The 23,045-nt window shown below is 44.2% G+C and overlaps 1 long non-coding RNA gene across 2 annotated transcripts in view; it reads left to right on the forward strand.

The window, feature by feature from the left end:
* The window catches only part of LOC102153902, a 93,653-nt gene that overhangs the window by 5,991 nt on the left and 64,617 nt on the right, over nucleotides 1-23,045 (forward strand). For both annotated transcript variants that reach the window (XR_005355478.1, XR_005355475.1), the window contains exon 2: nucleotides 16,495-16,578. This is a non-coding gene — a long non-coding RNA (uncharacterized LOC102153902). The remainder of the gene's footprint in view (nucleotides 1-16,494; nucleotides 16,579-23,045) is intronic.

The raw sequence follows: 23,045 nt of genomic DNA on the forward strand, positions 1-23,045 counted from the left end.
TAGTATTCCTAAGTTCTAGGAATCCCCTGTTCTAATGCAGCTTAGTCTAATGGTGGGAGCAGATAATCCAAAGTCAACACCCAAATGATAACAATTTATTTATTTATTTTTAAAAGATTTTATTTATTCATGAGAGACACACAGAGGCAAAGACACAGAGAAGCAGGCTCCCTGTAGGAAGCCCATTGCCAGATCCCAGGTCCCAGGATCACGACCTGAACCAAAGGCAGATGCTCAACTACTGAGCTACTAAAGTCCCCCCAAATAATAACAATTTTAGACGTTGGTAATATCTATATAGGGAATTACAAAGGGATGTGACAGCAATTGGGGACGGAGCTGGCCCCTTCAGGGAAGTTGGGGAAAGCCTCTCTGGGCAGGCTGAAGGCTAAGGAGCAGGAGCCATGGAAATGCCCAGGAAGGAGGAGGGCACCTTGAGTGCAGAGACTAGGGCAGTCAAGAACTGATGTGTTCTAGGAATCCTAACACCTTGGGCCCGAGGCTGGGGTTGTTCATCTCTGCTGGAGGACATTTCTGGCCTCCTCCAGCTGACTTGCATCACACTGGGGCTGGCCCAGGCTCTGGACTCTGGAGTACACAGCCAAGTGCACCAGCCTCAGGCCCTGGGAAAGAATTTACAACCATCCTGAGCCTGTTTACCACCTGCCAAGGAGCCCTTGGAAGGCACAGGCTCTTTCTCAAAACCAGTTTTTACAGAGCTGTGTACAAACCAATTCAACCGGATAGGATTTTTTTTTCCTTAGGTAATCTCTTTTTAAAGTATAACATATTAGTTGAACCACATGAAATTGCCGACATTCAACCACTTCTCATGTATAAAGATGGCAATTTCATGCAATTCAACATAGATTTCATGTGATTCAACATTCATAGAACTGCATAAATCAAGTGTACAACTCAGTGAATTTTCCCAAAGTGAACACAACTATGGAACTAGTGGACAGGTCAAAAAAAGAAAATACTACCAGCATTCTGGAAGCCACGTTCATGCCCTTCCCATCTCTAACCACCACCATAACCCACAACAATATTCACGATCTTGACTTTTAGCACCATAGATTAAGGTCTATTTTTTTTATCTTTCTATAAGTGGAAATACATAGTAGATACTTTTTTTGTATGAGATTCATCCATGTGGTTTCCTGTAGTTGTAGTTTCTGTTTTATTGCTATATACTATTCTGTTGTATAATTGTACTGTAGTATATTTGTTCATACTATTTTTGATGAATATATAGTTTCCAGTGTTTTTTTTTTTTAAGATTTTATTTATTTGAGACAGAGACAGAGTACAAGCTTGGGGTAGGGGTAGAGAGAGAGGGACAAGCAGACTCCCTCCTGAGTGAGGAGCCTGATGTGGGGCTTGATCCTGGGGCTCAATCTCAGGACCCTGAGATAATGACCTGAGCTGAAGTCAGATACTTAACCAACTAAGCCACCCGACACCCCACCAGTGTTTACTTTTAAGAATATTGCTTCTACAGGGCCACTGCTGGCTCAGTGGGTAGAGCATGTGACTCTTGATCTCAGAGTCCTGAATTCAAAACCTGCATTGGAAAAAAAAAAACAAACAAACCTGCATTGGGCATGGACTCTACTTAAAAAGAATAAATAAATAAAAATTTAAAAATAATAATACTGCTTTTAGGGCTGCCTAGCTCAGTAGGTGGAGCATGTGACTCATGATCTTGGGGTTGTGAGTTCAAGCACCATGTTGGGTGTAGAGATTACTTAAAAATAAAATCTTTTTTTTTTTTTTTAAGATTTTATTAATTTATTCATGAGAGACAGAGAGGCAGAGACACAGGCAGAGGGAGAAGCAGGCTTCCTTTGTGGAACAAGGGACCTGATCCCAGGACCCAGGATCATGCCCTGAGGTGAAGGGAAGATGCTCAACCATTGAGCCACCCACCTGTCCCCAAAATAAAATCTTTAAAACAAAACAAAAAAAGAGTATTGCTTCTGTTAATAGTCCTACATGACTTATGTTGAAGACATGTTTGTTTATCTATGGATGTACAATAAAGTAAACCAGAGGACTGGTTTAGCTTTAGTGAGTATTTCAGTTATCACAAGTGGTTGTAGTAATTCACACTCTCTGTACTTCTTTATTATGTTTCCTTGCTGCCTAGGTCTTGGGCCAGGTTCTATGTAAAGAATGAATAGAGGCGGTTGCCTGGGTGGCTCAGAGGTTGAGCATCTGCCTTTGTGATCCCGCAGCTCCAGGATGGAGTCCCACATCGAGCTCCCTGCAGGGAGCCTGCTTCTCCCTCTGCCTGTGTCTCTGCCTCTCTCTCTGTGTCTCTCATGAATAAATAAATAAAATCTTAAAAAAAATGAATAGAGGGGAGAGGTGTCTGGGTGGCACAGTTAAGAGTCTGACTCTTGGTTTCAGTTCACATTATGATCTCAGGGCTGTGAGATCAAGCCCCACACTGGGCTTTGTGCTCAGGGCAAAGTCTGCTTGAGATTCTCTCTCCTGCCCCTCCCAATCCCTTAAAAAAAAAAAAAAGATTTTATTTATTTATTCATGAGAGACACAGAGAGAAAGAGAGAGAGAGAGAGGCAGAGAGACAGGCAGAGGGAGAAGCAGGCTCCACGCAGAGAGCCCAACGTGGGACTGGATACCGGGTCCCCAGGATAACGCCCTGGGCTGAAGGCGGCGCCAAACCACGGAGCCACCCAGGCTGCCCTGCCCCTCCCACTCCTGTTCTCGCTCACTCTCCCTAAAATAAATAAATCTTAAAAAAAAAAAATGAATGAATGAATAGAGAGGAGATAATCATGACATGATTCATGAAATGAGTCTCTATTTGTGTAGTGATTAAGAGCACAAGTGGATTGAATTGTTACTCAGTGCTTCTATTTACCTACCATCTCTGTGATCTTGGGCAAGTCACCCAACATCACTAAGCCATAAGTTCTTTACCTGTAAAATTGGTTAAGCACGGTAGTTCTTATCTCAGAGTCTTTTACTCATTCCTTTACTTGAAAAACGTTTGTGGAATGCCTACTGTGTGCTGCTCTGTTTTGGACACTGAGAATTCAGGGGCGAAAAGATAGATGAGGATTTGCTCTCATGGAATGCATGTATGTTCTAGTTAGAAGATGCAGATAATAATGGAACAAACAAATAATTAAGGTAATTTCAGATAGTGATACAGTCAATGGAGGCAATAAAACAGGGTGCTATGACCAAGCAATGGGGGAAGCATAGAAGCAGAGTCAGGATGGTAGTGATTGAGCTGAGATCGATGATCAGAAGGCAGCTGTAGGTGGATCCGAGGGAAGAACACTGCGCAGAAGGGCCAGCTGGTGCAAAGGACATGAGGTAGGGACAGGTTTGGTGTATGTGAGTTGCAGAATGAAGGTTGATCTTGCAGGAACTAACTGACTAATGGGTGGGCTCTTTGGGATACAACAGCAGAAATAGGCAGGGGCCAGGTCATGCAGGGCCTTGAAGGCTGTGGTAAGGAGTTTGCATTTTATTTATTTAAATTTTTAAATTATTTTTAAAAGGATTTATTTATTTACTTATTTATTTGAGAGAGAGAGAGGTAATGGGGAGGGAGAGAGGAGATCCCAAGCACACTCCCTGCTGAACATAGAGCCTCTTGCAATGCAGGGCTTGATCTTATAATTCTGACATCTTAACCCGAGCCAAAATCAAGAGTCAGATACTTAATTGACTGAGCTACCCAGTCGCCTCTTACTTTTTAAAATGTATCTTAAGGTTTTATTTTTAAATAATCTCTATACCCAACATGGGGCTCAAACTCACAACCCCGAGAACAAGAGTTGCACACTTTGCTGAGCCAGCCAGGCACTCCATATTTTATTTTAGTATCAGTGGAAGTCATTGAAGAGTCTTAAATGGGACCACCATGAGCTACTTTATGTGAAGATTAAAAGAGATTTTATATATATAAAAATAAAACTTAACACAGAATCTGGCATGGAGTGATGTTTTGTAAATGTCAGTAGCTGCTACTGCTGTTATTATTTTTTTTATTTTTATTTTTTTAATTTTTATTCACCCATGATAGTCACACAGAGAGAGAGAGAGAGGCAGAGACATAGGCAGAAGGAGAAGCAGGCTCCATGCACCGAGAGCCCGACGTAGGATTCGATTCCGGATCTCCAGGATCGCGCCATGGGCCAAAGGCAGGCGCCAAACCGCTGCGCCACCCAGGGATCCCCTGCTGTTATTATTATTGATGCTCTTAAAGAATCTAAAAATTTTCATCCTCACTGAGGATCAGGAAGCCAAGGCATAGAGCCATTGCCATCCATGTGTAAATTCAATCCAATCGGAGAAGAGGATATAAATTTCATTAATCAAAGGAACTGCTTTTCATCGTCTCTTTTCCAAATGGGAATTTTAAGGCAGAGGATTTTCTTTGTGGTCAGCAATTGTTTGAAGCCAACCAAACTCAACTCTTTCAGTCCCATTCTGCCAAAATGCCCAGTGTTCAGTCACTTGGGTGCCATTGGCTGTGGCCCCATCCACCATTTAGGGCTTGGAAAGGCTCATGATTAATCATTAATCCATCTGCCTCTGCCCCGGGTCTGATGGATCAAGAATGGGGAGGGTATTCCCTGCCCTCCACCTTGGGTGGAGGTTTGCTGAGATGCTGTCCAATTGCCGGCCTTTGAAGGTAGCTGTGTTTAATTTTCTCTGAATGAACGCGAATTGTGTGATGAAACCAGGGAAAGTTTCTTAGGGTGTGGAACACTTGTTTCTGGGCAAAGTGCCCTTCTCTTAGTAAGGATGTTTTCAACCCTTTACTCATCAGTATTATTTGAGCTTGTGCTGGGTGCCAGGTGCCAGGCACTGCGTAGATGTGATATAAAGAGTGCCATTCTTACCCTTACAGAGTTTCCAGTTTAGTGAGACATACATTCACCAAACAACTGCACCAATATAAACATAAAATGACGGCAGTGATCGGTGCTCTGCAGGAATAAAATGAAGGCTGGGGCTTTGGGAAAGTTCCTCTAGTATGTAATGATACCTGAGCTGAGCCCAAAAGGATCACTGATGATAAGTGGGTTTAGAGGGTGGAGTGAGAAGTATTCCAGGCCAAGAACGGCACACACAAAGGTCCTGAGGTGGGAGGGAGCAGGCATGATGAACCTGAGGATGAAAGAGAAAGCCACTGTGACTAAAGGATTGAAAATCCAGTAGACTCTAGGCCCAGAAATAGCTAGAGATAGGGGCGAGGGGACAGATCATAGAAGGCTTTGGAGGCTATGGAAAGATGTGCAGTTTTATCCTTCTCAAGGACCACAGGATACTATTAAAAGTCTTGAAGCTATGGGTGTAGGAGTGTGAGTGTGAGTGTTAGGGAATATGTCATTCCATCCTAGAGGTGATAACAGAGTAGTTTTTCCCAGTTCCAGGGTGTCGCACTATCCTTGTGGCTTCCTTGAAGTCTGGCCACATGTTTGCAAATAGTTCCTTTATCAAACTCTCCTCAGATGACTGAATTTCTTCTGTTTGACTTTACAGAGAAATCGCATTGGCTGGATGAAGCAGGAGGAAACTTCACCAGTTACTTAAACTCACTCCTTTGTTTTACTTGTAACAAGCACGCATTACTGGATTTTGGTTTCTAGCCAGTCTGACAAGCTCTGTCTTTTCAATGCAGAGCGGTACATTTCAGTTTTTCATGTATTTATATGAGAACTGAAAATTACTGAATTAGTTAGAGTTCTTTCTGTCTTATTTTTAGGGCTTTTTGTATTGCATATGTATATGTTGAGATTACCTTTTAGAGCAGTTTTTAGATTTTTTAAAAAGATTTTTATTTATTCGTGAGAGAGTGAAAGTGGGTGAGAGAGAAAGAGCACCAGCAGGGAGAGGGGCCAAGGGAGAGGGAGAAGCAAATACCCCACTGAGCAGGGAGCCTGATGCAGGGGCTCCATATGGGCCTCCATCCCAGGACCCTAGGACCATGACCTGACTAGAAGGCAGGTGTTTAACCCACAGAGCCACATGCACAGCCTCCTTGTGTGCTGGTTTTTATTTTTGTTTTTCCTTCTACTTTCTCATCCTGTGGACTGAAGTGTTTTGTTTTTTTTAAACATCCCATTCTTTCCCACTGGTTGCTGTGAAGGTTATAGTGTCCGAGATACTTAAATATCAATCACAATTTTTGACCTCTTAAGCAACACAATACAAGGACCTTAAATTAACTTAAATCCTTAACTTTCCACCTCCCTTCCTCCCCCCCTTTATATTCTGCTATTTCAATGTGTTCATTCTGTATTTATTTAATTAGTTAATTATTTATTTATTTTTCAGAAGAGACATTGTTGTTTCTTTATGTGGTCAAATACTGTTTATTGGTGGCTTACAGAACCACTCATCTCTTTGTTCACTGTTCCTTTTTATAAGTGTCTGAGATTGCTTTCCTTCTGCCTGAACTTCATCCCTCAGAGTTTCCTTCAGTGCCTGTTGGTAGTAAATTCTGTTTTCATCGGTTTGAAATTTACTTTCTTTCCCCTCATATTTGAATTCTTGGATAAATTCTTGAACAACTGTTACTTTGTCTCAGCACATTGAAGATAACCTTCTGGTTTCCATTGTGGCTACTGAGAAGCCTGTGGCCCCTCTAACTTCAGTTTCTTTGTCATCGATCTATATTAGTCCCAGGTCCTCTGCAGTTTCACTATGATGTAAGTAGTTGTGAATATATTTTTCTTTACCCTTCTTGGGATTTCTGGGTCCGGAATTTGCTGTCTTACAACAATTTGGAAAAATTCTCAGCATGGCCGGCACCATTGTGAAGCCAGTGAAGTGCCTAGGGCACCAAATTTAAGGAGGCCCTTAATTTTTATTTTATTATTTTTTAAATTTATATTTGTGTAAATGGAGAATTGGCCCTGAGACTGAGTGTCTAAAATAAATTTTATCCCGTAGGTTCCTCACTCACTTCACTCTAATTCTGGTCCTGACTCTACAAACACTCCTATTCCTTATTCTTTCCTTTATTTTCTTTGGTAAATACAATTAAATATATATTAGACCATCTTATTCTAACCTCCAGTGTCACATACACAGTTTTTGTATTCTTCATCTCTTTATATCTTTGGATTTTTAGATTTCTTCAGATCCATTTTCTAGTAAATGAATTCTGCCTTTAACAATATCTTATTAGATAAAACTAATTTATCTTAGTTTTAATTTTTTGTTGTTGTTGTTCAAAATTGGCTTGGTTACTTTTTATAGTCTTTTATCCCTAGTCCATCTATTTAAGGCTCACATTTATTTCTTGAAATAAGGCCACCTGGGAGGCTTATTCAGTTAAGTGTCCAACTCTTGACTTCAGCTCCGGTCATGATCTCAGGGTTGTGAGATTGAGCCCCAAGTTAGGCTTTGCACTGAGCATGGAACCTGCTTAAGATTTGCTCTCTCTGGGGATCCCTGGGTGGCTCAGCGGTTTAGTGCCTGCCTTTGGCCCAGGGCGCGATCCTGGAATCCCGGGCTCCCGGTGTGGAGCCTGCTTCTCCCTCCTCCTGTGTCTCTGCCTCTCTCTCTCTCTCTCTGTTTATCATGAATAAATAAATAAATAAAATGTTCTATGTCATATTTTTGTGGATTATGCAGGTCTGTTGTTCAAGCAGATTCTCACTTATGGTGGCTTATGTCCTTGTGTGATTTGTGATTTTTAGCCTTAGGCCCAGTTTCTTGGAACTTTATGGGCATTCCAGAATACATTGGATGAAATTGTAGTGTAGTCCTTTAGAGAGAATTTATATTTGTTTTTAACCATTCCTGAAGTTTATTTCTACCTGGAGCTACTTAAATGTTCTGCTTGAGGTTTTCAAATACAGAGCAAATAGGTAGCATGAATTCAGTGTATAAACTCATGTGAAGGCAGGTTTGTAGGTATGAATTTTCATGGGAGATTTTAGTTTTCTTTGCTCATCCAATATTAGTGTTTGCCAAACAGATTTCCTTGAGGCCCCTTCTGTACTTTAGATATATTTCTCATTCACGCTTACCCTGAGGTTATGACTCTTTACGGATCCCCCTCCTCCTTTTTTTTAAAGATTTTATTTACTTATTCACGAGAGACACACAAACAGAGGCAGAGACATAGGCAGAGGGAGAAGCAGGCACCCTGAGCCGGACGTGGGACTCCATCCCGGGATTCCAAGGATCATGCCCTAGGCCGAAGGCAGATGTTCAACCGCTGAGCCACCCAGGCGTCCCTTTTTTGAGGGGCTTCTATTACACTTCTTACCTTGTGAGGTATTACCTTCTACTTACCTTTGTTTCCTTCTTACCTTGTATCTTCTCTCTTCCTCATTCCTTGTATTAATCAGGATGGGAGCTTCATGTCACCAGGATTTTGCCAATAGAGTTAGTGTAAAGCTGTCTTGTGCACTTGTGTTCCAGAGTTCCTCTCTTTTTTTCTTTTCCTTACTTTTCTTTTTGGCCTCTGCATATTTTACCTTTTTTTTTTTTATTCCAATTCAACAATGTATTTTTGAAAAAATTACATATTTTATTCACCATTTGGAATTGTTTTCATTGGGAAAGCCATCCAGGGTATTTTGACTATCATACTATAAGAAAGTGAAGCAATTCTTTTACGTTCCCAGAGAAAGAGGTAGAGTGGTATAGTATGAACAGTTTGAAGGCCAGATCATACGGAGTTCAAATCCACATTTAATTCTTACAAGATCAAGGTGCCTGCTGGCTCAGTTAGTAGAGCAAGCAACTCTTGATCTCAGGGTCATGAGTTCAAGCCCCCTGTGTGTTGTAGAGTTTACTTAAAAAAAAAAAAAAAATTCTTACAAGAACCCTGTGAGGTAGTTATCATTGTTGTCTTCATTTTATAGTCAAAAAGACATATCGAAAAAAAACAAAAACAAACAAACAAAAAAAAACAAAAAGACATATCGAAAGCCATAGGATAGAACCAGGAACCAAACCCATGTAAGAGACTGGAGCTTATGCTTTTACCTTCAGTGATATTCTGTCTTTCTAACACAACAGGCCACTGAGTCCTAAAAATTCAATACTTATCTAAATATAAGTGCACTGAAATAGTTTATCTGTTGGGGGGACAGAGATAACAAAGATAAACAAGATAGAGCTAGGGTGCTGGCTTCTTTAGTTGGTAGAGCATGTGATTCTGGATCTTGGGATTGTAAGATTAAGCCCTATATTGAACATAGAGCTTAATTAAAAAAAAAAAAAAAGGAGCTAAAACACTAGATAACAGACATCATGATTTTGGGATCATGTTCCTTGATTGGCTATGAGGGAGGAAAAGGGGCAGAGTAAAAGATGATTCCACATTTTTTAGTGATCTGATGGATGGTACCTTTAGGAATAGGGAAGTCGGAAAGAGCCAAGTTTGTTTTTGTTTTGTGCCTTAGTTTCTTCATGTGTAAAGATATGTGGTTGGACTGACCTAAAAGGATTTTGTGGTTTTAGACTACCCTTGAGGCTTCAGGATTGGCAAAACAATTCAGGAATAATTGTCTGGTAGTCAGCTGGAATTTGGGGCTGGGATCTGGATGGAAGTTCAAGTTTCAGTGAATGGATATGTTGACCTGAGTGAGACATTGGGAAAGGGAGGGATGATAGTTGAGGCCATAGAGGTAGGTTAATAGAGGAGGATGGGATCTTTGGGGGTGATGATTGTGACATACACTACAGGGGGTGTATTAGTTTGCTAGGGCTGCTGTAACAAAGTACCACAGATGAGGTAGCTTAAATGATATAAAATTATTAGCTCACAATTCTGGAGTTCACAGTTCTGGAGGCTAGAAGTTGGAGATCAAAATGGCAAAAGGATTGTTTTCTTCTTAGGCCTCTTTCCTTTGCTTGTAGATGGCCGTCTTCTCCCTATCTTCACATGATATTCCCTCTTCCTATGTCCTGATAAATCCACCAGTCGTAGTAGATTAGGACCACCTAATGACCTTTAATTACTTTTTTTTTAGATTTATTTATTTATCCATGACAGACAAAGAGAGAGAGAGAGGCAGAGATATAGGCAGAGGGAGAAGCAGGCTCCTTGCAGAGAGCCCAATGCGGGACTCGATCCCAGATCCCAAGAACACAACCTCAGCTGAAGGCAGGCGCCCAACTGCTGAGCCACCCAGGCGTCCCTCATTAATTACTTTTTAAAGACCCTGTCTCTAGGGACACCTGAATGGCTCAGTTACTTGAGTATCTGACTCTTGATTTCAGCTCAGGTCATGATCTCGGGGTCATGAGATTGAGCCCTGCATCAGGCTCTGTGCTCAGCCCAGAGTCTCCTCAAGACTCTTTCCCTCCCCTTCTGGCTCTTCCCTCACTCGTACTCATTCACTTTCTTACTCTCTTTCTCAAGTAGAAAATAAAATGTTTATAAGACCCTATCTCCAGGGATGCCTGGGTGGCTCAGAGGTTGAGTGCCCGCCTTGGGCCCAGGGTGTGACCCCGGGGTCCCGGGATCGAGTCCCGCATCGGGCTCCCTGCATGGAGCCTGCTTCTGCCTCCGCCTGTGTCTCTGCCTCTCTCTGTGTCTCTCATAAATAAGTAAATAAAATCTTAAAAAGAAAAAAAATTCTTAAAAAAAAAAAAAAAAGACCCTGTCTCCAGATACAGTCACATTCTGAGGTTCAGGGTGTTGGGACTATAACATAATGGATTTTGGAGAGATGCAGTTACACTCACAACACAAGGCAAGAATCAGGGGCAGAGGAGGGAGAAGGGAGGACAATGGAAGAATATGGTCACCCAGAGAAACCAAAGGAGGAGAAAGGTGCTGGGAGAGAGGTAGGTCACCCAGAGAAACCAAAGGAGGAGAAAGGTGCTGGGAGAGAGGTAGGTACTACCCTGGGAGTAGTCCAGAAGGGCACCTGGATTAACAGTGGGAGTACCTGAGGACTACCTACAGGAAAGGGAGGTGGGAGATCAGGCTTTGAGGGTTTGAGGCAGATGCCAGCATGGCAAGAGAGTAGAGGCAAGGCCAAGCAGCAAGCTTTTGGTTTCACTTCTAGACACAATAGATATTCCAAATATATAATTATTGAATGAATAAAATAGACTTTCTTTCCTCCCTCCTCTGATACTCCGTGATCCTAAGATTAGTTTCTCTTTAGAAATCCTGAGGTTGGGGATTCCTGGGTGGCTCAGCGGTTTAGCCCCTGCCTTTGGCCTAGGGTGTGATCCTGGAGTCCCGGGATTGAGTCCCACATCAGGCTCCCTGCCTGGAGCCTGCTTCTCCCTCTGCCTGTGTCTCTGCCTCTCTCTCTCTGTGTGTCTCTCATGAATAAATAAATAAAATCTTAAAAATAAATAAATGAAGGGTAAATTAAAAAAAGAAAAAAAAAAAGAAAGAAATCCTGAGGTAATGCTGCATTCCAAGACCTTGGCCCTGAGCTTATTCTTTGATGTGGCTGGATCTTGGGGACAGGCCAAGGAGAATAGAACATCTTTTCTCTGAGGGAGGGAAGGAGGAAGGGAGAGAGAGAGAGCACGAGAAAGAGAGAGAGAGAGAGAGAAAATGAATTGAGTGAACCAAACCAAACTGCATTATCAGTAAACTTCCATATCGTGAAGAAGAGAATAGGGTGACATGAGGTTGGAGAGGTCTTCAGGGTTATTTTGCAATTTTCCTGTCTGCCCTTCAGAAATGAAGAGGTTGTTCATTCATTCATCGAAAAAAAATTTTAATTAAGCACCTACTCTGAATTGGGCACTGAGCTAGGCAAGAGGGAGATATCAGTGAAGCAAGTATCAAAGATTTATTGACTGCTTATGTAATGCCATGTTCTTGTTAAGCACTTGGTATACCTCCTGCCTTCAAGGACAATGTAACCCAGGGACTGTTGGTGTTTCATTTACTTTTTTTACAGATGGAGGATAGGCTAACTGAAGCTTAAGATGGTTTGATGGCTCACTGTGGGTCATAGAGTTATAAGTAAGCAACTTGGATACATCCCAGGGGCAACTTTTTCCAGCCTTAGTTTCACCTAGGCTCCTGGAGCTCCCCCCAGGGTACAGTAAGGGGCTGGCTTGGGGTCCTGCGTGAGTCAGGCTGAACTGGGGATAAGCAATCAAAGTTCCTGCTGTTCCATCCTGTCCTTGGCCTGAGCAAGGACACTATGTAAAGGGACGGATGTGGGCTAGGATAATAACGCCAAGTCACTGCTGATGAAAGCCTTGTGTGTTCACCTCCCCCCAGCCACCACCTGAAGCCTGTCTCAGCTACTATCCTTGTTGTTACACTCACATCCCTCTCAGCTCCACTGACAACAGCTCATGAATTGTGGCTCATGAGCCAAAGATGTGTTTCCTTCCTTCTTTGGGGCTACCTCAGAGAATACAGCTGGATTCTGAAATCTTATTCTCCAATGCCTGGGATGCCCCTCTGGTTCCAGATAAAGGGAGAAGCATGGGTTCTGTGAACTCTTTTTGAGTGGGATCGTGACGAAACAGTCCAGTGATCTCTTTCTTCTATTTTGAAGTGAAGAGGAAGATGGCCACACTACTGACCAGTGAGTCAGTGGGTATAGGGACTGAATACCATATTTGGGTGGAGAGTCAGGAGATAGAATGAAATTTGATGAATCACCCCCCTGACCAATCTAATCTGGAAATCAGAGAAGCCTGAAGACTTAAGGAGTACACAGAGATGTTTATACAAGGATGTTCATCACGTTGTTTTAGTAGTAGCAACCTACATGCCCATGTGTAGAGGATTAATAAAATCAACTTTAGTTGTTCACAAAAGAAATCTAAGGGGTGGCTGGGTGGTGCAGTTGGTTGGGCATGGTTTTGGCTCAGGTTGTGAACTTCTATTTGTGGGACTGAGCTCCATGTAAGGCTCTGCGCTCAATGCAGAGTCTGCTTCAGATTCTTTCTGCCTCCCCATTCCTCCTTCCAGCTCACTCTCTCTCTCTCTCTCTCTCTCAAATAAAGAAAAATTTTTTAAAAAGAAGTCTAAGTTGCCATTGAACAGTGTGTGGTGAAGCTATCAGGTATAGGTAGAGAAAGGTGTTCAAGACTGATAATTAAGTGAATAAAGCAAGCCACAGAAAAGTGTATGTGTGTATGTTTCTATAGCCATGGATGTTTTCTGGAAATACACATGAAAAACTCCTAACTGGTTACTTCTGAAGAGTATGAATGGAGGTTTGAGTGAGGAGTGAGACTTTAGCTCTTTATATTCTTATGTACTTTTTTTTTTTTTTCAGATAACGAGCATGTATTGTTTTTGTAATACGACAATAGTGATAAAGTGGAAAAAAGAAATGCTTAAGATTGACAATCCAGGGCAGCCCAGGTGGCTCAGCGGTTTAGTGCCGCCTTCAGCCCTGGGCCTGATCCTGGAGTCCTGGGATTGAGTCCCACATCAGGCTCCCTGCATGGAGCCTGCTTCTCCCTCTGCCTGTGTCTCTGCCTCTCTCTCTCTCTCCCTCTCTCTCTGTGTGTGTCTCATGAATAAATAAATAAAATCTTAAAAAAATAAAGAAATATATATGTATTTTTTAAAAAGGTTGAAAACCCAAAGGTATTGAACAATTCAGCACTGAATTCAGTAGTGCTGAGGGCAGGAGGAACCACCATGTGGGGCCTGAGATGACTTTGCACGATGGAACTTTCTCTTAGCCACTGCTTGCAGAAAATGCTTTGACCAGCCAAGGCTGGACACAGAGGCAGGAACTGGCAGGAAATCACTATTTGCAAGGCTGGCTCAGTGACAGAAAGTCTAAAGCAAAATCAAGGCCAAAGTTCAACTCCAAGAACAGGGATTGGAGTCTCTAATAACAATAGCTGACACATACTGAGTACTTATCCTGTATCAAAACAATGTGCAAATTGCTTTACTTAGCATTATCTCATTTAAATTTTCACAACAAACCTATGAGATAGCACTATTATCCCAATTTTGTAGATGAGAATATTGAGGCTCAGAGGGTCCAAAAACACACAATTCGAATTGGTAGGATTGGGATAACCCTGGTTTGTCTGTTTCTGAAGGCAGCTCTCTTACTACCTCCTGAATATTACTCTGTGTTGAAATCTAAGGCCCTGAGATCCAAGAACAGGACATCCTTACCATCAAGGAGCAGCCAGGCTAGATGACATTTATGCATGTGGACTATAAAGATTTTCTTTATTTATTCATGAGACACACACACACACACACACACACAGAGGCAGAGACATAGGCAGAGGGAGAAGCAGGCTCCATGCAGGGAGCCTGACATGGGACTTGATCCCAGGTCTCCAGGATCATGCCCTGGGCTGAAGGCAGCGCTAAACTACTGAGCCACCTGGGCTGCCCTGGACTATATATTTTATATATGGCACACATCCGGATAAACCTGGTCTGCAAAGATGATAAATGCTATTTGGATCTTAAATTTAGGGAGATCTGCAAGGCCTGAAGTTGTACATAAAGGCATCTTGGAGGAGGAAAGATGTAAATCAGGTCTGGGAAGGATGGATTGAATTAAGAGAGGGGTGAGGAGAACATTCCAGAGAAGAGAATGCATAAGTCGTGCAGAAGTCTGTTCTGTTGTTTCTGAGACAGTGAAGCATCTTGCCTAATCAGTGAGAGTTGTGTATGGGTGATAAGTGGGCAGTGTGTGTGAGGAGGGAAAACAGAGCATCAGAAGTCATTCTGAAGGGTGAAAACTTGTAGAAGAGTTGTGACTTAACACAGGAGGAAGTCAAGAGCCTCTGAAGGTATTTTTGGGCAGTGAGGAGACACTGAAAAGTGATGCTTCAGAGAGATTAATCCGACAGAGGTGTCAAAATGACTTGGAATGAAGGACAGAGCCATGGGAAAACATAGGTGTGGGGTGACGGAGGTGTCAGTGGGTACTATAGGAATGAAGCAAGAGGTTCAGGGTGAGAGCTGCTGTAAAGGGAGAGAGGTAGAGGAGGCAATAGAACTTGCTGATTGAAAATAAACAGACTATAAAATCAGGGGTCCAAACCAGATAATTGTGGGACTTCAAATCCATGTGTCCAAAGAAGGGAAAGCCTATATCTGGAACAGGGAATTGGAAGAGGGTTTGCTGTTGGAGGCAAGGTGGAGACAGATGGTGAATTGTGTCTTCATTAGAGACCTCTGTTTTCCCTATGACTGTAAGACAGTGTAGGGACTTTTTCTGTTTTCTTGATCGTGTGATGCATAGGACTTCCTTTGTTTGGACCAGTTCATTCATTCAGCAGTTCTTTATTAAGCTGTCATTATGGTATGATTGTTGGGAACACAGCATTGAGAAGTCAGATCTGGTCCCTGTCCTCATGAAACGCAGATACTGAACAAGAAATTATAAGTGTTCTTACTATGCCCTTAGTATCAAGGTGGCATTTCTTCTCCTAGACCAGTCCTCCTCCCTACTCCCCCAGCATACACCAGCTGGTAAGGGCATTTGTGAAACATTTTACTGTACATCGTGTCTTGTAATAAAAAAATATCATCTGGGGCGCCTGGATGGTGCAGTTGGTTGAGTGTCTGACTCTTGGTTTTGGCTCAGTTTGTGATTTCAGGTCCTGGGATTGAATCCCATGCTGGGCTGTGTGCTCAGCATAGAGTCTTCTTGAGATTCCCCTTCTCCTTCTGCCCCTCCCATGTGTGCTTGCATCTCCCTCCATCAAATCAATCAATCACTCAATCAATCTTAAAAAAAAATATCACAACCATTCATTTTTTTCTTTTCAACAAATATTTATTTATTTATTTTTTTATTTTTTTAAAATTTTTATTTATTTATGATAGTCACACAGAGAGAGAGAGAGAGAGAGAGGCAGAGACACAGGCAGAGGGAGAAGCAGGCTCCATGCACCGGGAGCCCGACGTGGGATTCGATCCCGGGTCTCCAGGATCGCGCCCTGGGCCAAAGGCAGGCGCCAAACCGCTGCGCCACCCAGGGATCCCCTCAACAAATATTTATTGAGTGGCACTGTGGCTTTGTGTTTTTAGCCCTCATGCTCACAAACTAGTGGAGGACACAGATAAGTAAGCAGGTAGTGATAATATGTTGTAAGAATTGTACCAAGGAGTAAGTACCAGGTTGTGGGAGCAACTAAGAGGGATATGTGTCTGGGCAGATAAGTTTCCCTGACAAGAATAATGAGATGTGAGGCACCCATCTGGCTCAGTTGGTGGAGCATGTGACTCTTGATCTCAGGATTATAGGCTCCGTGCCCTATTTTGGGTGTAGACATTACTTAAAATAATAATAATAATAAATTCTTTAAAAGAAAAAAGAACAATCAAGTATTAGTCACACAAGGGCATGGGGTGTATGTTCTATGCAAGAGGATCTTCTAGTTCAAACACCTGGATGCTGCAGAGGCCTAGGCTTGTTGGGGAATGATTTACAACCTAGATTTTTATACCTAGCAAAACTACCGGTAAAAATGTGAAGAGGGAACGAAAGGCAAGACAGATGCTGAAATGCAAGGTTTCAAAAAATTTACCTGCCGTGCATCTCTTCCCAGGAAGCTAGTTGAGGACCTGCATCACCAAAATCAAGGAGTAAATCAAGAGAGCAAACAACATGTGAATAACTGCATGAAGCTCAGGTAGGTAGGGGCTACATCAGAAAAGGGTTCTAAAGGCATAATGAGGACTCTGGACATGATTGTAATGACAAAATTACCTACTAGTAGAGTGATATTAAAAAATTGTTTGTTTGTTTGTTTGTTTTTTTAATCCCAAGGACCCATTTGAGCAACCTTGTGATTGGCTCCTACCATATTAAATCGATAGTTTTTTTTTTTTTTAAGATTTTTATTTATTTATTCATCACACACACATACAGAGGGAGAGGCAGAGACACAGGCAGAGGGAGAAGCAGGCTCCGTGCAGGAAGCCTGATGTGAGACTTGATGCTGGGACTCCAGGATCACACCCTGGGCTGAAGGCAGGCGAAAAACTGCTGAGCCACCCAGGGATTCCCTAAAGCTATAGTTTTCATCTATTTTAACTTTGTGTCCTTTTGGAAAGTATTCTGCTGAGTTTTAAAGAGTTTGGAAACTATTGTACTATTAAAACCTAAAACTGTATATAGCTACTACTTAAGCTGCCTTGTGCAATTTGGCAGGGCTTCCAGAAGCTCCCAGGGCTGTGCAGGTTTCTAGAGCAGAGCAGTGTGGGAGAGGAGAGAGTGGTACAGGGAGGTGATAAGGCACAGCTACCAAATTTCAGGAGGACTCTTTGCTGGTCATTCTTCCTTCAGCAGCAAAGGTGATCCCTCGAATACTTTTGTTTACCATTTAAGTGCTGAAGCTGCCTTCCCCAGTGACTTCCAGACTGCCAACAAATAAATTTTAAAAATATAAACTTGGGGTGGGGGAAACACAGCATGACCATGACTCTTCTCCTACTGAACTTTATCACAGCTGGAATAAGGCAGGGTATGTATGAGAGGGAGTGGTGTATGTGTGTGTGTGTATCTTCAGTGGCCTCGAAGAAATTTGTGGATATGTTGTAACAGGGATCCAGGTATTCCCTAAATCTGAAGCCAAGGAGAACCTTTTCTTTCTGGATTTTCTTCGATATCTGCTTCTTAAGTACTATGTTAAAAGATCAGCCCACAAACCAAGCCACTTGTAATGGTTTTGCTATCCATACAAAGGGTATTCCTGAGTTCCCCATCAGCTAGGAGAAATCCTTATCCACCCTCTCATGACCAACCTCTTTCCCTACTCCTAAGCAAGTGAATTTTAAATACCACTCTAAAGTTGTTGGCTGGTGACCTGGAAAATTTCTTTTGCTTTTTTATCGTGTTAATGGCCCATCAGTTTAAACGTCCTACCCCCAGAAACTTTCTTTCTAACTAGACTGAAGAGGGAACAGAGATTTAAAAAAAAAAAAAAATGAAAGAAAGAAAGGATTCCTATTTCTAAGGGCCTTGGGAAGATTCCAAGATGGTCAGGCCTGATTGAATGGAAGGAAGGAATTTCATTTGTTTTGATCAGTCTGTACAGCACCTAGCCGATGTAAAGGCAAATGTAAATTAGGATCTTATTGAATGACTTTAAAGGAAAGTGATAATTTTTTTAAAGATTTTATTTATTCATGAGAGACACAGAGAGAGAGAGAGGCAGAGACACAGGCAGAGGGAGAAGCAGGCTCCACGCAGGGAGCCCGATGTGGGACTTGATCCCAGGACTCTAGGATCACGCCCTGGGCCGAAGGCAGGTGCTAAACCGCTGAGCAACCCAGGGATCCCCTTAGCTCATGCTCTTAACCACAACTTTATGCTGTTTATAAACTACAAAGATCTAAGGAAACCTAAAGTTGAAGCGGAGAGTGGCTAAACTATTCCCCTCTGGTACATGACAGTTCACCTTGTGCCATTCATGTAGGCCAGGAAGTTGCCAAGTTATCAGGTCCTCGTTGGAGGGTTCAAGCCTGCATATAATATTATAAGCAGACACTTGCCCCTAGCCTTTTGGATTTCTGGAATAAGGTTCTGACCACAGAACACTATTCTCTTCAGGTCTTGGTCTGTCAGATTCCATTTCTCAGTTTCCAGAACAACACACAGATGCACAGGGCAATCAGAGCCTTTATTTATTTATTTATTTATTTATTTATTTATTTATTTATTTATTTATTTATTTATGAGAGACACAGAGAGAGAGGCAGAGACACAGGCAGAGAGAGAAGCAGGCTCCCTGCAGGGAGCCCGATGTGGTACTTGATCCAGGACTTGAGCCAAAGGCCGATGCTCAGCCACTGAGCCAGGTGCCCCCAGTCAGAGCCTTTAACATCATGCTACTTCCTTCACCTATGTTTATGGGCAAGTAGCACTTTGGGCAATTTTTCTCTCCCAAATAAGCTTTGTCATCTCTTATATCAACTCGGGCTGCTAGCTTTCAAATCCATCTTCTGTAACCCCCAAATCCCATGGGGCATTCCCTAACTGGGCAGGAAGCAGCTGACCAGGTCAGAGACTGCCATTGGAATAGCATGCTGAGGAGAGAGCAACTGTGGGAGAGCAATGGGAGTGCTACCACCAGCTGGAAAATTACCAAAGGTGACCTTGCTGGGGGACGATCCTGGATGGAATTCCCAGGGCCTAGGGTAGGCTTTTATGCTTCCTTTTAAAAATATTTATATTTATAAACAGAAGTCCCTTTATCAAAAAAAATTAATCCCAGTTGTTGTGAACAATTTAAATAATATGGTGATTAACAGAGAAAGTACAAGGATGCCATTAATAATACAACGCACTTCCCTGCCCCACACCTCCAACCCTATGCATCTGCCTAATCACCCCTGGTAACAGTTTGGAATCTGCCCTTCCAGATGGTTCTGTTAGTTTCCTGTGTGTGTGTGTGTGCATGAGAGAGAGAAAGAGAGAGAGATTCACATAAGCATCAGTGAGAAGATCCTATTCTGTACCTCATGTACCATGAGCATCTTCTGAGTCCATGGTATAGCTCTCCCCGTTTTAACAGCAGTGCAGTAGTCCATTGTAAGAATAGACAATCTTGGGACACCTGGGTGGCTCAGGAGGTTGAGCGTCTGCCTTTGGCTCAGGGTGTGATCCCAGGGTCTCGGAATCGAGTCCCTCATTGGGCTCCCTGCAAGGAGCCTGCTTCTCTGCCTGTGTCTCTGCCTCTCTCTCTGTCTCTAATGAATAAATAAAATCTTAAAAAAAAAAAAAAGGACAGTCTTCCCTTTTTCCTAATTTCTCTGCTTTAACAGATCTTTCATTTCCTTGGGAACCTCAGCTCCCTGTTAACAAGCCCAACTCTGGGTCCTGCCTCAGGTTGCTGCACAAATGGGAAGGCAGTCAAAAGGTGGGAAGGGCAGTGGCAGGGGGGAATGGGGCCGGGCAAGTGTATTCCAGCCAGCCATACTGGGGTACATAGGAAATTCTTTCTCCCCACCCTGCCAAATGGTTCCCTGCTCTGCCTAAGGTCAAACTGCACATTTTATAAAATGGATGATTTTATGGGAATCATCTTTGAAAATGACCAAAATCAATGGGGAGAATCAGAAGGGTGTTTTCTTAGAGTTACACTGTATCATTTGGGACCTGCACTCTGGGCATGCACACAGGGGTCTACCAGAATGACCAGAGGCCTTCCAGGCCAATCCCCTGCCTCCATCCAAGATATGTTTGCTTGAAGCCCCCCATGTTCTCTCTTGGTGGCTCTCCTGTGTGAGCAACAACTCCATTAGGTAGAAATTTGCTTCTTGTCACCGGAAAGGTGCTCTAGCTTAGAGAATCCAAGCTCTTGACCAGATTTGCTCTCTGTACCTCAGTTTCCTTGTTTGTAAAATGGGTATAAGAATAGTATCTATGGGATCCCTGGGTGGCACAGCGGTTTGGCGCCTGCCTTTGGCCCGGGGCGCGATCCTGGAGACCCGGGATCGAATCCCACGTCGGGCTCCCTGCATGGAGCCTGCTTCTCCCTCTGCCTGTGTCTCTGCCTCTCTGTCTCTCTCTGTGTGGCTATCATGAATAAATAAATAAAATCTTTAAAAAAAAAAAAAAAAGAATAGTATCTATCTAATTGGTAGAGTTTTTCATCTGTAACTTAAATAAAATATACACATGGCATATTTGTCATATTATATGGTATATGGCAAGCACTCAACGCTGTGAGTGATTATACCCTAAATCCAGATATCCCTCACTGCACTTTTTTTTTTTTCCTCACTGCCCTTTAAACCTAGACTTTCGAGATCATCTAGGTCACTGGCTCTTGACCCTGGCTGCGCAGTGAAGTTAGCCAAGTCAGCCGCGGAACCTTAAAAAAATGCCAGTGCTCAGGCTTCATTGGCAGAGATTCTGATTCTCTCTCATGTGGAATCAGGGGGATCACTGCTTTTGAAAATCACCCTGGAGAATTCTTGTTTGCAGCTAGGGTTAGAGTACTGAAGTTAGTTCAGTATTCTGTTTCTAGGTGAAGCAACTGTGAGGCCTGGATCTGGGAAGGGACTTGTCTTTCTCAGTCTGGACACCAACCTCCAAAGGCTTTCCCTCCCAGGGAGGGAGATCTGTCCCTGGGATGCCCTTCGGGCAGTCTTGGGTATGATCCGGGGTGCTGCCCCTGCTTCTGGTCTCTTTCCGGGTAATATTGCTGGACCCCTCAACCCATTATTTGGTCACAAACTCGAGGAGGTCTCCCTATAGGAAGCCACAGTTCTAGAATACAACCCTCTTTTATTAAAGCATTTACAGCGTTTGAAATAATCCCGTGCATCCATCCATCCATTCATTTTAAGAATCTAAGCCCCCTGGGGGCAGGGGCGATGTGTGTCCTGTTCTCGGGGTACCAGGCCTAGGATGGTGACCAGCACTTGGCTTAATAATAAATAATAATAATAATAATAATAATAATAATAATAATTAATAATTCCCATTAGATGACTGGATGAGGGAAATCCCGGGAGGGTAGTTGAGTTTTTTTTATTTTTCTGGTACTAGCCATCTGATTCTCATTACTCCTACAGCTCGGGAAGCCTCTCTGCGCTTTGGCGTTTTATAAACCTCGTGTGCGTACGTCGACATTTTAACCATAAATCCAGAGTTTGGGGGCTGGAAAATTCGAGGCGAAGGGTTTGGGGGAGGGGGTCAGGACTACGCGGAGGTCCGAGCCGGGCCCGGGGTGGGCGGGGGCCGCCGGGCGGCCGCGCCTCCGCCCCTGCCTGCGCCCTCCGCGGGGGGTGGCCCCGGGCCGCAGCCTCCAGCGCGGGGCGCGCCGCCGCCGTCTCGGGGCCGCGGGGGGGGGGGGGAGGGGGCCGCCGCGGGGGGGGGGGGGAGGGGGCCGCAGCGGGGAGGGCCGGCGGGCGGGTCGCGGCCGGGGGCGGCTCGGCCAGCAGCCCCGCGAGGCGGCCGCGCGCCCCCGGAGGTGGCGCCTCGGGGAGGCTGTGGGGGGAGCCGAGGGGGAGGGGGAGGGGCCCTGTGTGTGTCCCTTTAAGAGCCGGAGCGCTGCCCCCGCCTCGCAGGCGCCCGGAGCCTCACAAAAGAACAGGATGTTGTTGATTTGTCACCAAACCACAGAGAGGAAATGATTGTAAATTTCCTTTAAACATCCCCACCGCGCTCCGGCCGCCCCCGCTTCCTCCTCCGCCGCCCCCGCCCGGCCCGGCGCAGCGGGGCCTCGGCGCTCCCGCGGGGCGCCCGCGCCCGGCCTCCCGGAGGCCCCAGGCCGTGGCCGGCTCCGGGCGCCCGCGGGAGGAGCCCCCCGCCCCGGCCCGCCCCGCCCCGCCCCCGCGCGCCTCCCAGTTGCTTTCCTCGGATTTTTTTTTTTTTTTTTTTTTTTTCAACAGCTGCGGCAGAGAAAGGGCCGTGGCCTGGAAGCACCTTAGCGTGCGGCCATCCTGTTTAGCCTTACGACCGCCCTGCAGACGCAGTAACCATTAGTTACGGTGCCCCTGGGGGAAACTGAGGCCCAGGGGGCTTCCCTGAGTAGCCGAAAGGCACCAGCTCCTGAAACCTCTTGAGGGCTCTTGGAACACCCAATCTCGGTTTGGTTCTCCTCCGAGCTGGAGTTTGTGGCCAATCTGCCATAGAAATTCCCGTTCATCAAGTGTGGCAGCTTCTCCGGGCAAGTTCAAAAGCAACCAAGACTTCAGACCGCGTTATTTCAGGAGGGGCATCCCCACCACGTCCAGCTGGGCACCCATCTTTAAGGAGCTGTTTGGGTCTGGGTTCCACCTGTGCCTTTATGTGCTTTGATGCACCTTTACCTCCCCTGGCCTGCTTCTCGTTGTTTTCAATGATTTTTGAAAGCCTCTGGTGCAGTTAATGTTTGCTTCCAAACTGCAGTCCATGGTGGAGTGGTCAAATCTGGTCTGTGGTGCTTTGGAAGGCTTCTTTTGCTGTACAGAATGTTCTTTTGGAGCAATTAATGTTTCCGATTCAGCATTGGCTGCACTGGGGTTCTTGGCTTGAATATTCAAAGCAGCAGTTAATACCCCAGGCCTGTGCATTCTCTCCTTTCATCCTTACAGTAACCCCATAGACCTTGCTGCTCCCTTAGTACAGATGAGGATGCTGAGGTTCAGAGAGGTTGAGGAGTTG

The sequence above is a fragment of the Canis lupus genome, chromosome 2 (assembly GCF_011100685.1).
Source record: "Canis lupus familiaris isolate Mischka breed German Shepherd chromosome 2, alternate assembly UU_Cfam_GSD_1.0, whole genome shotgun sequence".
NCBI classification, from domain to species: domain Eukaryota; kingdom Metazoa; phylum Chordata; class Mammalia; order Carnivora; family Canidae; genus Canis; species Canis lupus.